Genomic DNA, 13,971 nt, shown 5'->3' on the forward strand with positions numbered 1-13,971 from the left:
TGCTTCTTGGCAATAAATCATTTGTAAGGAACATGCATTTGTGGGATGAGCAGCAGAGCTGAGTATGTGGGTTGCACCCATGAAAAATTTGCCAAATCTTCTCTGCCAAACATCTTATTCTGCTATTGACTCTTGTTTGGTGTCGTTTGGTGGATTGGATGATTGACATCTGAAGAAACAAGACATATTGGCATTTCAACAATTTATTAATTTAACAAACAGGACACAGGCCGTACACAGCCACAACAGCCTGGCACCTCCTCCTCATGCTGGTCACCAGCCTGCTCACACACCGAGCAGGGTTTCTCAGAGACTACCTCCAGAAGTTGGGAGTGGAGAGGATGGAATGGCCTACCAGCAGTCCTGACCTCAACCCCATTGAACACTTGTGGGATCAGCTTGGGCATGCTGTTTGTGCCAGAGTGACCAACACAACCAGGTTGGCTGACTTGCGACAAATGCTGGTTAAAGAATGGGATACCATCCCACAGCAGTGTGTGAGCAGGCTGGTGACCAGCATGAGGAGGAGGTGCCAGGCTGTTGTGGCTGTGTACGGTTCCTCCACACGCTACTGAGGCTCCTGTTTGTTAAATTCATAAATTGTTAAATTGCCAATATGTCTTGTTTCTTCAGACTTCAATCATCCAATCCACCAAACAAGAGTCAATAGCAGAATAAGATGTTTGGCAGAGAAGATTTGGCAAATTTTTCATGGGCGCAACCCACATATTCAGCTCTGCTGCTCATCCCACAAATGCATGTTCCTTACAAATGTGGCACCATTTAAAAGGGAAATAAACAGGCTAAATTTCCTTACTTTTTGTGCTATGTTTTTATCATTATATGCCTTATTGTTCCTACTGTTTTGGGTTTTTTTTTTATCCATCTCTGACATGTATTATTATGGAAAAGATATTACATTTAATTCTTTGCGGTATTAAAAGAGGCCTTTAAAAGTTCTACATTTAATTTTGAGTCAATGTGCATGCAAATGATCACACATTACCATACTAATGTTAGCATTCAGCTGAAAACACAGCTTAGACATAAACAAAAAATGAACTAAAATTATTAACAGAATGTGAAGAAATAAGACATTTATGTACTTTGTTGCAGAGATATCTACTGACGTTAGCATGCTAACCAGCTGTATTTTGAAATACCGACAAAATTAAAAAGTTGTTCAGTTTGCGTTCTTAGATATAATATAGGTTTGGCTGTAATTTTCTCACAAAAAACAGGTCAGTAGTCTCTAAGGTTTGTGTTTTCTCTTCTTTCTTCTCGACAGAATACTGCTGTGTATTAAGAGTTGATTGTTTCACCACTTAGAATAATATCCATTAAGATTCCTTCTTGTTTGGGTTTAGAAAGATATTTGTCTATTTCTCTGGCCTTGGATCCAAACTGAAGTGGTATTAAGGGACCTTGTCTAATTTATTTAAAACTCTGCTATTGTTGTGTGACACACTGCAGACAGAACTGCAATGTGTTTTGGTTCTCAGCTTGTGTATGATTTTTATGGCCTATACTGTGTGTAACAGTTTATATGAGGGTTTTGTTTTTTTAATACTGAATTAATGGTTTATGTTTACACCTCTTTTCTTCAATGTTGTAGATTATTTTTAGCTTTACATTTAATGCCTTCATTGTTTCTATATTTCTGTTGAGACTGCATTACCCAGCATTCCTTTGGAGTGCAGCTGTTATGGGAATTTTTGTAACATTCCTGTAGTTGATAGTAGTTAATAATCTGAACTAGGTGTTTCTGGTTTCTGTAAAAATTTGCATCTGAAAATAGTGCATTTACAACTCTGAGGTTTAAGTTTAAAAGAAAAGAAGTACAAAGCAAGCACATACCTCCACAGCAAGGCTGAGATGTGACATACATGTTGAGACGCTTTTCCTCTGCATCTGGACCTGCATCAAAATACACGTGATAAACACTTGTGACATTCAAATCAAATACAAAATACATTAGTTCTTGAGTAATGTTAAGAAATCCTAAAGAAACTATATAAAAAGTTACTTTTAGCTTCTTTACATAAACCATCCAAGTCTGACTTTTAAGAAAGGATGTTTTTAGTCACAAGTCCAAATTCAGGAGACCATTTCTGACAGCTTTTATGGCACCTGGTCAGTAATTCTGTTGCCAGTTCAAACAAGATTTGGTTAAAAAGAAAATGTGTTTTCCCCAGAAGAGAGAATACCTTCTGTAAAATCAGATAAACATTTTTGAATATTTGAAACAAACTCTCCCAGTGTGTCTCCCTCTACCAATGGCCTTACTTCCACAAAAATAGCATTGAAAACAGACAACCAGTGTTTTGTTCTTTTGTCTTCAAATTTAAGTTTGTGACTTGTATTTTTGTTTTATATGCAAGCCCTTAATCTACTAACCTGCACTGCTTTTGTCTTGTTTGTATGACGAACAAATACGCTGGTATTTTAACAGTGCCAACCATTCCATTTGATACCTTTTATGTTGCTGAGTTTGTTGTTTTTCTTTGTGGACGAATGCAAATGTGTAGTTTTTTTTCCGGTTGTGTTGCTTTTTCGGTGGAGTTCATTCGTTTTTGTTTTGTCTGTGACTGTGTAACTTTGTCATCCTGACTGCCTGTAGTGATTTCATTGTCTGTAATGTGTGCTCTTACTTTTGTATTAAATATTAGATAAATTTGTTTCGACTCGACTGATATAATAAATGAATAACTCATGTAGTTCACAGTGTACCTAACTATCATGTTATTTATAGCATGGTGGCTGATGTTGGTATGTGTAACAGGATACTACTGTCACAGCTGCAACATGTTCGTTCGTTAGTATACTGTTATATTTATATACTGAATGACTTGTTGGCTTTGTGCGTGTCAAAAAAAGTCCAAAAAATTGCCTTTTTTTCATGTGTGGAACAGAGTGAAAAGAACATTTTCACAAGAATTATTTTTTTCTGTGTGGATCCAAGTGAAAAAATTATTTTTTTCATGAGAATTTCTTTTTCCACGCTTGGAACCGAGAGAGAAAAATAACATCTTCACGAGAAAAAAAAAATAAAAATCACCAGAGCTTTTTTTTTTTCATGTGTGGAACCCAGTGAAAGGAATTCTTTTCATAAGATTTTTTTTTTTTTCTGCATGGAGCCAAGTGAAAAATTGTTTGTTTTTGTAATACTCAGTTTGACTACAAGAGGCTGACGTGCCACTGCGCCATGTTCAAACAGGACCAAAGAGGATTCATATTTTTTTCTTCCAAAGCTTTATTTTTTCACTTGGTTTCACAAAATGATGAAAAAAAATGTTTTGTTTTTTTTGACACATGGGAAAAAACATTTGCACTATGATCACAAATGCAATTCTCTAAATATTATTTTTCACTTTAAAAAAAAAGAGCATGAAAGCATGAAAAAAAATTGTGAATTTTTTTTTCTTTCTCACTCTTCAGTATATTCCAAAGTTACTTAATAAAACATTCTGTGTGGAACAGTGAAGAAAAAAATTCACAAAATGTTTTAGGTTTTTTTTTCATAAATTCACAAATCTTTTTTCATGCTTGGAACTGAGTAAAAAATATATATGATATTTTTTTGTGAAAACGAATATTCAGAAAATTGCATTTGTGATCCAAGTGCAAATGTTTTTCCCATGTGTCAAAAAAAATTTTACTCGTGAAGATGTTTTTTTCCACTCAGTTCCTCACATTAAAAAAAAAATCTGTGTGAAATTTTGTTTTCTCTTGAAAAATGTGTCTTTTTTCACTTGGTTCCACACATGAAAATAAAAAAGATTTTTCATGAACATTTTTCTTTTAAAACTTTGAAAAAAAGATGCTTCTGGTGATCCATTTTCTCTCACCCTTCAGGGCTTCCGCATATTCCTAAATGTTTTGTTTTTTTTCTGTGTGACACTGTTCACAAAATGGTGAAAAACAAAAGTGACTATCATTTTGTCAAACCAAGTGAAAAAATAAAGTTTTGGCAGGAGAAAAAACATGAATCCTCTTTGGTCCTATTAAGAACATGGCATAGTGGCACTTCCGCCTCTTGTAGTCCAACTGAGTATTGGAAAAACACTTTTTCAATGGGTTTGAAATTGACCAAAAAAATTCTCATGAAAAACAAAATGTTTTTATCACTTGGTTCCACACAGACAAAACAAAATTCTTATGGAAAATTATTTTTCAAAAAATGAAATTCATGAAATAGGTTTTTTCTTACTTGGTTCCACACAGGAAAAGAACATTCTTGTGAAATTTTTTTTTAATGTCATGAAGATGTTTTTTTCAGGGTTTTTTTTCACAAATTCTTCTTCATTCGTTCCACGCAGAGAAAACAAAATTCTCGTGAATTTTCTTACACTTGGTTCCACAAATGAATTTTTTTTTTTTTTTACGTGACAAAATTATTTTTAGAACTTTGAAAAAAAAGATGTTTCTGGTGATCCATTTTCTCTCGCCCCTCAGGGCTTCTGTATATTCTTAAGTTACTTACATTTTTTGTGTGGAACAGAGTTTTTGAAAAAAATTTATACATTTTTCCAGGTTTTTCTTTTCACAAATTCTTCATTCTGTTCCACGCAGAGAAAAAAAATGCTCATGAATTTTCTTTCACTTGGTTCCACACAAGAAAAAAAAAATTCTCGTGAATTTTTTTTCTCATGAAGATGTTTTTTTCCACTCAAATTTTTTTTGTGGTTCAACTGAGTAACACAAACACACTTTTTCACTCAGGAAAAATAAAATTCTTGTGAAATTTCTTTTTTCTCAAGAAAAAGTTTTTTCCCCACTTGGTTCCACACAGAAGAATTTTTCATCATTTTGTGAAACCAAGTGAAAAAATAAAGCTTTGGAAGAAAAACATATTAATCCTCTTCGGTCCTATTTAGAACATGGCAAAAAAACTTTTTTTTTTTCACCTAAAAAAAAAAGTTACTTGTTTTTATTTAACAGAGACAAACAAAAAAAACAAAAAAAAAAACAACCAGCCAGCACTAATTCGATACAAAGAGAAGAAAATGCACAATTGCACGTCAATTCATTTAACAAGATCCCCAGAGTTTCCACTCATAAAAAAAAAAAAAGATAGAGAATAAATAGTAAATTAAAAAAAAGTCAGAAATGAAGACCAGGAGGCCGGGGCCAAGGGGGATCGAGGCAGGCCCGCTGTAATTAGGATATCAAAGTCAATGCGCCACAGCCACATACAAAAAAAACAAACATAGAGAAAAAAATAAAAAATAAAGCATGATCAATTTCCGGCTCCTGATGAAAGGGCCCAGGATCTTCTAAACATTGGTGTGGGAGCTAGACAGAGTATCGTATCGTATTTCCTCTAGATGTAGACAAGAAACCGTGTCATTCAGCCATTTTTTGAAGCAGGGAGGGGAAATTGACTTCCATCCTCTTAAAATGACCCGTTTTGCAATGACCACACCAAACATGAGAGCTTGTTGTAAAGCGGAGGGGAGAACTAGTGAGTCATTAGAACAGGCCAATATGTTATTTTTTTTTATATCTTATTAAATATAATATAATATAATATACCAAGCCCTCTTTCACTTCATATAGTTTCATACCCTACAAATCTTCTCCCTTGTGTCTTCTTGCTGTTTTGTATTTCTCCCCCCTTTGTTCCTTCTGCAATTATTGCTGCCGTTAGTCTTTTCTTTATCTTCTCGTATTATTATTATAATTTATTTTTGTTTGTTTCTGTGTTTCTTTGTTATTAGTTCCTCTGTCTCGTCTTGTGCCATGTTATATATATGTATGTTCACATTCGTCACTTGTACTGCACCTAAAAAAAATTTAAAAATTAAAAAAAGAGCAGGCCAATATCACTAAGAGACAGTCAGGAGCCAGTTGTCTGTTATATATGACACTGTATAAATGAAAGATGTCAACCCAAATACTTGAGCTTAGAGCAGGACCAGAAAAAAAGATGTCCGAGAGTCCCATCAGCTGATTTACATTTATCACAAGTTTTTTCACCTGGAAAAAAATTTACTTGTTTTTATTTCTTTTCACCACTCGTTCTCAACACTTGCTTGTATTTTCACCCAGAAAAGTCACTTGCTTTCATTTTCACCTTTAAAAAATTTACTATTTTTGGGTCACCTAGAAAAAAAACTTTTTTTCACCTGAAAAAACTTTTTTTTTTCCTGAAAAAAAATGTTTTTTTCCTGAAAAAAACTTTTTTTCACCTAAAAGAAATTCACTTGTTTTCAACACTTGAAAAATAAAAAAATAAAAATTGCCAGAAAATAATTCACTTGCTTTCTTTTTCACCTGAAAAAAATTCAGTTTTTTGGTCACCTAGAAAAAAAAACTTTTTTTTCACTGGAAATTTTTTTTTTCACCTGAAAAAAACCTTGTTTTTATTTCTTTTCACCACTTGTTTTCAACACTTGCTTGTATTTCTACCCAAAAAAAGTCACTTCCTTTCATTTTCACCTGAAAAGAACCTGGTTTTTATTTCTTTTCACCACTCGTTTTCAACACTTGCTTGTATTTTCACTCAAAAATGATTCACTTGCTTTCATTTTCACCTGAAAAATATTCACTATTTGTGGGTCACATAGAAAAACAACTTTTTTTCCCCTGAAAAAACTTTTTTTTTCACCTGAAAAAACCCTTGTTTTTATTTCTTTATTTCTCTAGAAAAAAAATCACCATTTTTTAGTCGCCTAGAAAAAAAAAATTTTCACCTGAAAAAAAGCTTGTTTTTATTTCTTTTCACCACTCGTTTTCAACACTTGCTTGTATTTCTACCCAAAAAAAGTCACTTCCTTTCATTTTCACCTGAAAAAAACCTGGTTTTTCGTGTTTTCTTTTCAGCTAGAAAAAAATTCACAGTTTTTTGGTCACCTAGAAATAACACTAATTTTTTTTACCGGAAAAAAACGATTTTTTTTCACCTGAAAAAACATTGTTTTTATTTCTTTTCACCACTTGTTTTCAACGCTTGCTTGTATTTACACTCAAAAATGATTCACTTGCTTTCATTTTCACCTGAAAAAATTTACCATTTTTTGGTCACCTAGAAAAAAGTTTTTTTCACATGAAAAAACGTTTTTTTCAGGTGAAAAAAACTTTTTTTTCACCTAAAAGAAATTCACTTGTTTTCAACACTTGAAAAAAAAAAAAAAAATGTCAGAAAATGATTCACTTGCTTTCATTTTCACCTGAAAAATATTCACTATTTGTGGGTCACATAGAAAAAACTTTTTTTTTCACCTGAAAAATCCTTGTTTTTATTTCTTTTCACCACTCGTTTTCAACACTTGCTTGTATTTTCACTCAAAAATGATTCACTTGCTTTCATTTTCACCTGAAAAAATCACCATTTTTTGGTCACCTAGAAAAAAACTTTTTTTCACCTGAAAAAAAACTTTTTTTTTCACCTGAAAAAACTTTTTTTTTCACCTGAAAAATCCTTGTTTTTATTTCTTTTCACCACTCGTTTTCAACACTTGCTTGTATTTTCACTCAAAAATGATTCACTTGCTTTCATTTTCACCTGAAAAATATTCACCATTTTTTGGTCACCTAGAAAAAAACTTTTTTTCCCCTGAAAAAAACTTTTTTTGCCCTGAAAAAAACCTTTTTTGCCCTGAAAAAAACCTTGTTTTTATTTCTTTTCACCACTCGTTTTCAACACTTGCTTGTATTTCTACCCAAAAAAAGTCACTTGCTTTCATTTTCACCTGAACAAATTCACCATTTTTTGGTCACCTAGAAAAAAACATTTTTTCACCTGAAAAAAATCTTTTTTTTCACCTGAAAAAAACTTTTTTTGCCCTGAAAAAAAACTGGTTTTTCGTGTTTTCTTTTCAGCTAGAAAAAATTCACAGTTTTTTGTTCACCTAGAAAAAAATTCAGTTTTTTGGTCACCTAGAAAAAACACTATTTTTTTTTACCGGAAGAAAATGATTTTTTTTCACCTGAAAAATCCTTGTTTTTATTTCTTTTCACCACTCGTTTTCAACACTTGCTTGTATTTCTACCCAAAAAAAGTCACTTCCTTTCATTTTCACCTGAAAAAAACCTGGTTTTTCGTGTTTTCTTTTCACCTGAAAAAAATTCACAGTTTTTTGGTCACCTAGAAAAAAACACATTTTTTTTCACCGGAAATTTTTTTTTTTACCTGAAAAAAAAAGTTTTTTCACCTGAAAAAAACCTTGTTTTTATTTCTTTTCACCACTCGCTTTCAACATTTGCTTGTGTTTCTACCCGAAAAGTCACTTGCTTTCATTTTCACCTGAAAAATATTCACTATTTGTGGGTCACATAGAAAAACAACTTTTTTTCCCCTGAAAAAACTTTTTTTTTACCTGAAAAAACCCTTGTTTTTATTTTTTTCACCACTTGTTTTCAACACTTGCTTGTATTTTCACTCAAAAATGATTCACTTGCTTTCATTTTCACCTGAACAAATTCACCATTTTTTGGTCACCTAGAAAAAAACTTTTTTTCACCTGAAAAAAATCTTTTTTTTCACCTGAAAAAAATCTTTCTTTTTCACCTGAAAAAAACTTTTTTTTCACCTGAAAAAAACCTTTTTTTAATTTCTTTTCACCACTCGTTTTCAACACTTGCTTGTATTTCTACCCAAAAAAAGTCACTTGCTTTCATTTTCACCTGAAAAAAACCTGGTTTTTATTTCTTTTCACCACTCGTTTTCAACACTTGCTTGTATTTTCACTCAAAAATGATTCACTTGCTTTCATTTTCACCTGAAAAAATTCACCATTTTTTGTCACCTAGAAAAAAACTTTTTTTCACCTGAAAAAAACTTTTTTTACCCTGAAAAAAACCTTTTTTACCCTGAAAAAAAACGGGTTTTTCGTGTTTTCTTTTCAGCTAGAAAAAATTCACAGTTTTTTGGTCACCTAGAAAAAAATTCAGTTTTTTGGTCACCTAGTAAAAACACTATTTTTTTTTTTACCGGAAAAAAATGATGTTTTTTCACCTGAAAAATCCTTGTTTTTATTTCTTTTCACCACTCGTTTTCAACACTTGCTTGTATTTTCACTCAAAAATGATTCACTTGCTTTCATTTTCACCTGAAAAAATTCACCATTTTTTGGTCACCTAGAAAAAAACTTTTTTTCAGCTGAAAAAAACCTTTTTTTTCACCAGAAAAAAACCTTGTTTTTATTTCTTTTCACCACTTGTTTTCAACACTTGCTTGTATTTCTACCCAAAAAAAGTCACTTCCTTTCATTTTCACCTGAAAAAAACCTGGTTTTTCGTGTTTTCTTTTCAGCTAGAAAAAATTCACAGTTTTTTGTTCACCTAGAAAAAAATTCAGTTTTTTGGTCACCTAGAAAAAACACTATTTTTTTTTACCGGAAGAAAATGATTTTTTTTCACCTGAAAAATCCTTGTTTTTATTTCTTTTCACCACTCGTTTTCAACACTTGCTTGTATTTCTACCCAAAAAAAGTCACTTCCTTTCATTTTCACCTGAAAAAAACCTGGTTTTTCGTGTTTTCTTTTCACCTGAAAAAAATTCACAGTTTTTTGGTCACCTAGAAAAAAACACATTTTTTTTCACCGGAAATTTTTTTTTTTACCTGAAAAAAAAAGTTTTTTCACCTGAAAAAAACCTTGTTTTTATTTCTTTTCACCACTCGCTTTCAACATTTGCTTGTGTTTCTACCCGAAAAGTCACTTGCTTTCATTTTCACCTGAAAAATATTCACTATTTGTGGGTCACATAGAAAAACAACTTTTTTTCCCCTGAAAAAACTTTTTTTTTACCTGAAAAAACCCTTGTTTTTATTTTTTTCACCACTTGTTTTCAACACTTGCTTGTATTTTCACTCAAAAATGATTCACTTGCTTTCATTTTCACCTGAACAAATTCACCATTTTTTGGTCACCTAGAAAAAAACTTTTTTTCACCTGAAAAAAATCTTTTTTTTCACCTGAAAAAAATCTTTCTTTTTCACCTGAAAAAAACTTTTTTTTCACCTGAAAAAAACCTTTTTTTAATTTCTTTTCACCACTTGCTTTCAACACTTGCTTGTATTTCTACCCGAAAAGTCACTTCCTTTCATTTTCACCTGAAAAAAACCTGGTTTTTCGTGTTTTCTTTTCAGCTAGAAAAAAATTCACAGTTTTTTGGTCACCTAGAAAAAACACTATTTTTTTTTTACCGGAAAAAACCTTGTTTTTATTTCTTTTCACCACTGGTTTTCAACACTTGTTTGCATTTTCGTCCGAAAATGATTAACTTGCTTTCATTTTCACGTGAAAAAAATTCACTATTTGTGGGTCACCTAGAAAAAAAAATTCCCCTGAAAAAACTTGTTTTTATTTCTTTTCACCACTTTTTCAACACTTTGTTATGGACCCTCTAACAGAAAAGCTCGTAAAGAGGATGCAACATATTCAAAAGGACGCTCAGACAAACAAATCAAGGAATAAACCAAATTTTATTCATAAATCAAGAAAAGAGTAAAATTACATACCAAAAGAAAAGGTTGGAGAACCGAGCCAAAATAAATAAAAGGGGGAAATCGCTGGGCCAGCCACGCAGTGGGCCGTTGCACCCAGCTATCCCCTCTAAACTAAACAAGAAAGAAATTATTCTAATCCTAGATTAACTAAAGAAAAACTGAAAACTAGACTGCTGGTGATCTCCAAAACAAGACTACAAACAAATTAAGAAAACAAAATCCCCAGCACTGAAAACGTGGGGGGGAAAGGTAACAAAGGAGACGAGCTGAAAAATCTCCTCCTTTTGGTGTCAGCTGGGCAGTGGCTTCAGAGAGATCGTGGCTTCCACTCAGTCCTCCTTAAATGCTCTCAGGTAATTGCAACACACCTGGACAGGTGTGTCTTCCTGAAAGAAAACAGACACAAAAGGAAGAGAGGGCGCCAGAGCGCAACAGAGAGACAGACAGAGAGAGAGAGAACACAACCAGTCGGGCACAACAACTATCCCTGTAGGCCTGCACATATCACACTTGCTTGTATTTTCACTCGAAAATGATTCACTTGCTTTCATTTTTACCTGAAAAAAACCTTGTTTTTATTTCTTTTCACCACTAGTTTTCACCACTTGTTTGTATTTTCACCCGAAAATAGTTCACTTGCTTTCATTTTCACTTGAAAAAAATTCACCGTTTTTTGGTCACCTAAAAAAGAAACTATTTTTTTCACCAGAAAAAAAAAAGTTTTCATTTCTTTTCACCACTTGTTTTCTACACTTGTTTGTATATCTACCCGAAAAAAGTCACTTGCTTTCATTTTCACCTGAAAAAAAAATCACATTTTGGTCACCTAGAAAAAAAAGTGCTCTTTTTTTCACCTGAAAGAAACTTTTTTTTACCTGAAAAAAACAATTTTTTCCCCCTGAAAAAAATGTTTTTTCCCCTGAAAGAGTTTTTTCACCTCAAAGAAATTCACTCGTGTTTTCTTTTCACCTAGAAAAAAAATTCACTTGTTTTCAACACTTGTTTTTATTGTTGCCCGAAAATAGTTCACTTGTTTTCATTTTCACCTGAAAAAAGTTCAGATTTTTGGTCACCTACAAAAAACACTATTTTTTTCACCAGAAAAAAAAACCTGTTTTTATTTCTTTTCACCACTCGTTTTCAACACTTGTTTGTGTTTTCAATTCACTTGCTTTGATTTTCACCTGAAAAAAAATCACTATTTTTGGGTCACCTAGAAAAAAAAGTGTTTTTCACCTGAAAAAAACTTTTTTCTCTCCTGAAAAAACTTTTTTTCACCAGAAAAATACTTTCTTTTCACCAGAAAGAAATTCACTCGTGTTTTCTTTTCACCTAGAAAAAAAAATTCACTTGTTTTCAACACTTGTTTTTATTGTTGCCTGGAAATATTTCACTTGTTTTCATTTTCACCTGAAAAAAATCACAGTTTTTTGGTCACCTACAAAAAAAAACAATTTTTTTCAACAGAAAAAAAACAATTTTTTTCAACAGAAAAAAAACAATTTTTTTCAACAGAAAAAAAACCCCTGTTTTTATTTCTTTTCACCACTCGTTTTCACCACTTGTTTGTATTTTCAGGTAACTTGCTTTGATTTTCACCTGAAAAAAAAATCACTATTTTTGGGTCACCTAGGAAAAACGTTTTTTTCTCCCCTGAAAAATACTTTTTTTTCACCTGAAAAATACTTTCTTTTCATCTGAAAAATACTTTTTTCACCAGAAAAATACTTTTTTCACCAGAAAGAAATTCACTCGTGTTTTCTTTTCACCAGAAAGAAATTCACTCGTGTTTTCTTTTCACCAGAAAGAAATTCACTCATGTTTTCTTTTCACCTAGAAAAAAATTCACTTGTTTTCAACACTTGTTTTTATTGTTGCCCGAAAATAGTTCACTTGTTTTCATTTTCACCTGAAAAAAAATCACCGTTTTTTGGTCACCTACAAAAAAAACTATTTTTTTCACCAGAAAAAAACCCGTTTTTATTTCTTTTCAACACTTGTTTGTATTTTTAAGTCACTTGCTTTGATTTTCACCTGGAAAAAAAATCACTATTTTTGGGTCATCTAGAAAAAACGTTTTTTCTCTCCTGAAAAAACTTTTTTTCACCTGAAAAAAAAACATTTTTTTCACCTAAAAAAAACATTTTTTTCACCTGAAAAAAAAAAAATTTTTCACCTGAAAAAACATTTTTTTCACCTGAAAAAAAAAAAATTTTTCACCTGAAAAAAACATTTTTTCCCCTTGAAAAAAAAAAAATTTCTCCTGAAAAAGAGTTTTTTCACCTCAAAGAAATTCACTCGTTTTCTTTTCACCTAGAAAAAAAATTCACTTGTTTTCAACACTTGTTTTTATTGTTGCCCGAAAATAGTTCACTTGTTTTCATTTTCACCTGAAAAAAAATCACCGTTTTTTGGTCACCTACAAAAAAACCAACAATTTTTTTCAACAGAAAAAAACCCTGTTTTTATTTCTTTTCACCACTCGTTTTCAACACTTGTTTGTATTTTTAAGTCACTTGCTTTGATTTTCACCTGAAAAAAAATTCACTATTTTTTGGTCATCTAGAAAAAATGTTTTTTCTCTCCTGAAAAAACTTTTTTTCACCTGAAAAACACTTTTTTTCCACCCGAAAGAAACTTTTTTTCACCTGAAAAACACTTTTTTTCCACCCGAAAGAAACTTTTTTTCACCTGAAAAATACTTTTTTCACCAGAAAGATACTTTCTTTTCACCAGAAAGAAATTCACTCGTGTTTTCTTTTCACCTAGAAAAAAAATTCACTTGTTTTCAACACTTGTTTTTATTGTTGCCCGGAAATAGTTCACTTGTTTTCATTTTCACCTGAAAAAAAATCACCGTTTTTTGGTCACCTACAAAAAAAAAATATTTTTTTCAACAGAAAAAAACCCGTTTTTATTTCTTTTCACCACTCGTTTTCAACACTTGTTTGTATTTTCAAGTCACTTGCTTTGATTTTCACCTGAAAAAAAAATCACTATTTTTGGGTCACCTAGGAAAAAAGTGTTTTTCACCTGAAAAAAACTTTTTTTCTCTCCTGAAAAAACTTTTTTTCACCTGAAAAAAACTTTTTTTTTCACCTGAAAAATACTTTTTTCACCAGAAAAATACTTTCTTTTCACCAGAAAGAAATTCACTCATGTTTTCTTTTCACCTAGAAAAAAAGTTCACTTGTTTTCAACACTTGTTTTTATTGTTGCCCGAAAATAGTTCACTTGTTTTCATTTTCACCTGAAAAAAAATCACCGTTTTTTTGGTCACCTACAAAAAAAACAATTTTTTTCAACAGAAAAAAAACAATTTTTTTCAACAGAAAAAAAACAATTTTTTTCAACAGAAAAAAAACAATTTTTTTCAACAGAAAAAAAACAATTTTTTTCACCAGAAAAAAAAACCTGTTTTTATTTCTTTTCACCACTCGTTTTCAACACTTGTTTGTGTTTTCAATTCACTTGCTTTGATTTTCACCTGAAAAAAAATCACTATTTTTGGGTCACC

Source organism: Pagrus major, chromosome 2, assembly GCF_040436345.1.
Source record: "Pagrus major chromosome 2, Pma_NU_1.0".
Classification (NCBI taxonomy): domain Eukaryota; kingdom Metazoa; phylum Chordata; class Actinopteri; order Spariformes; family Sparidae; genus Pagrus; species Pagrus major.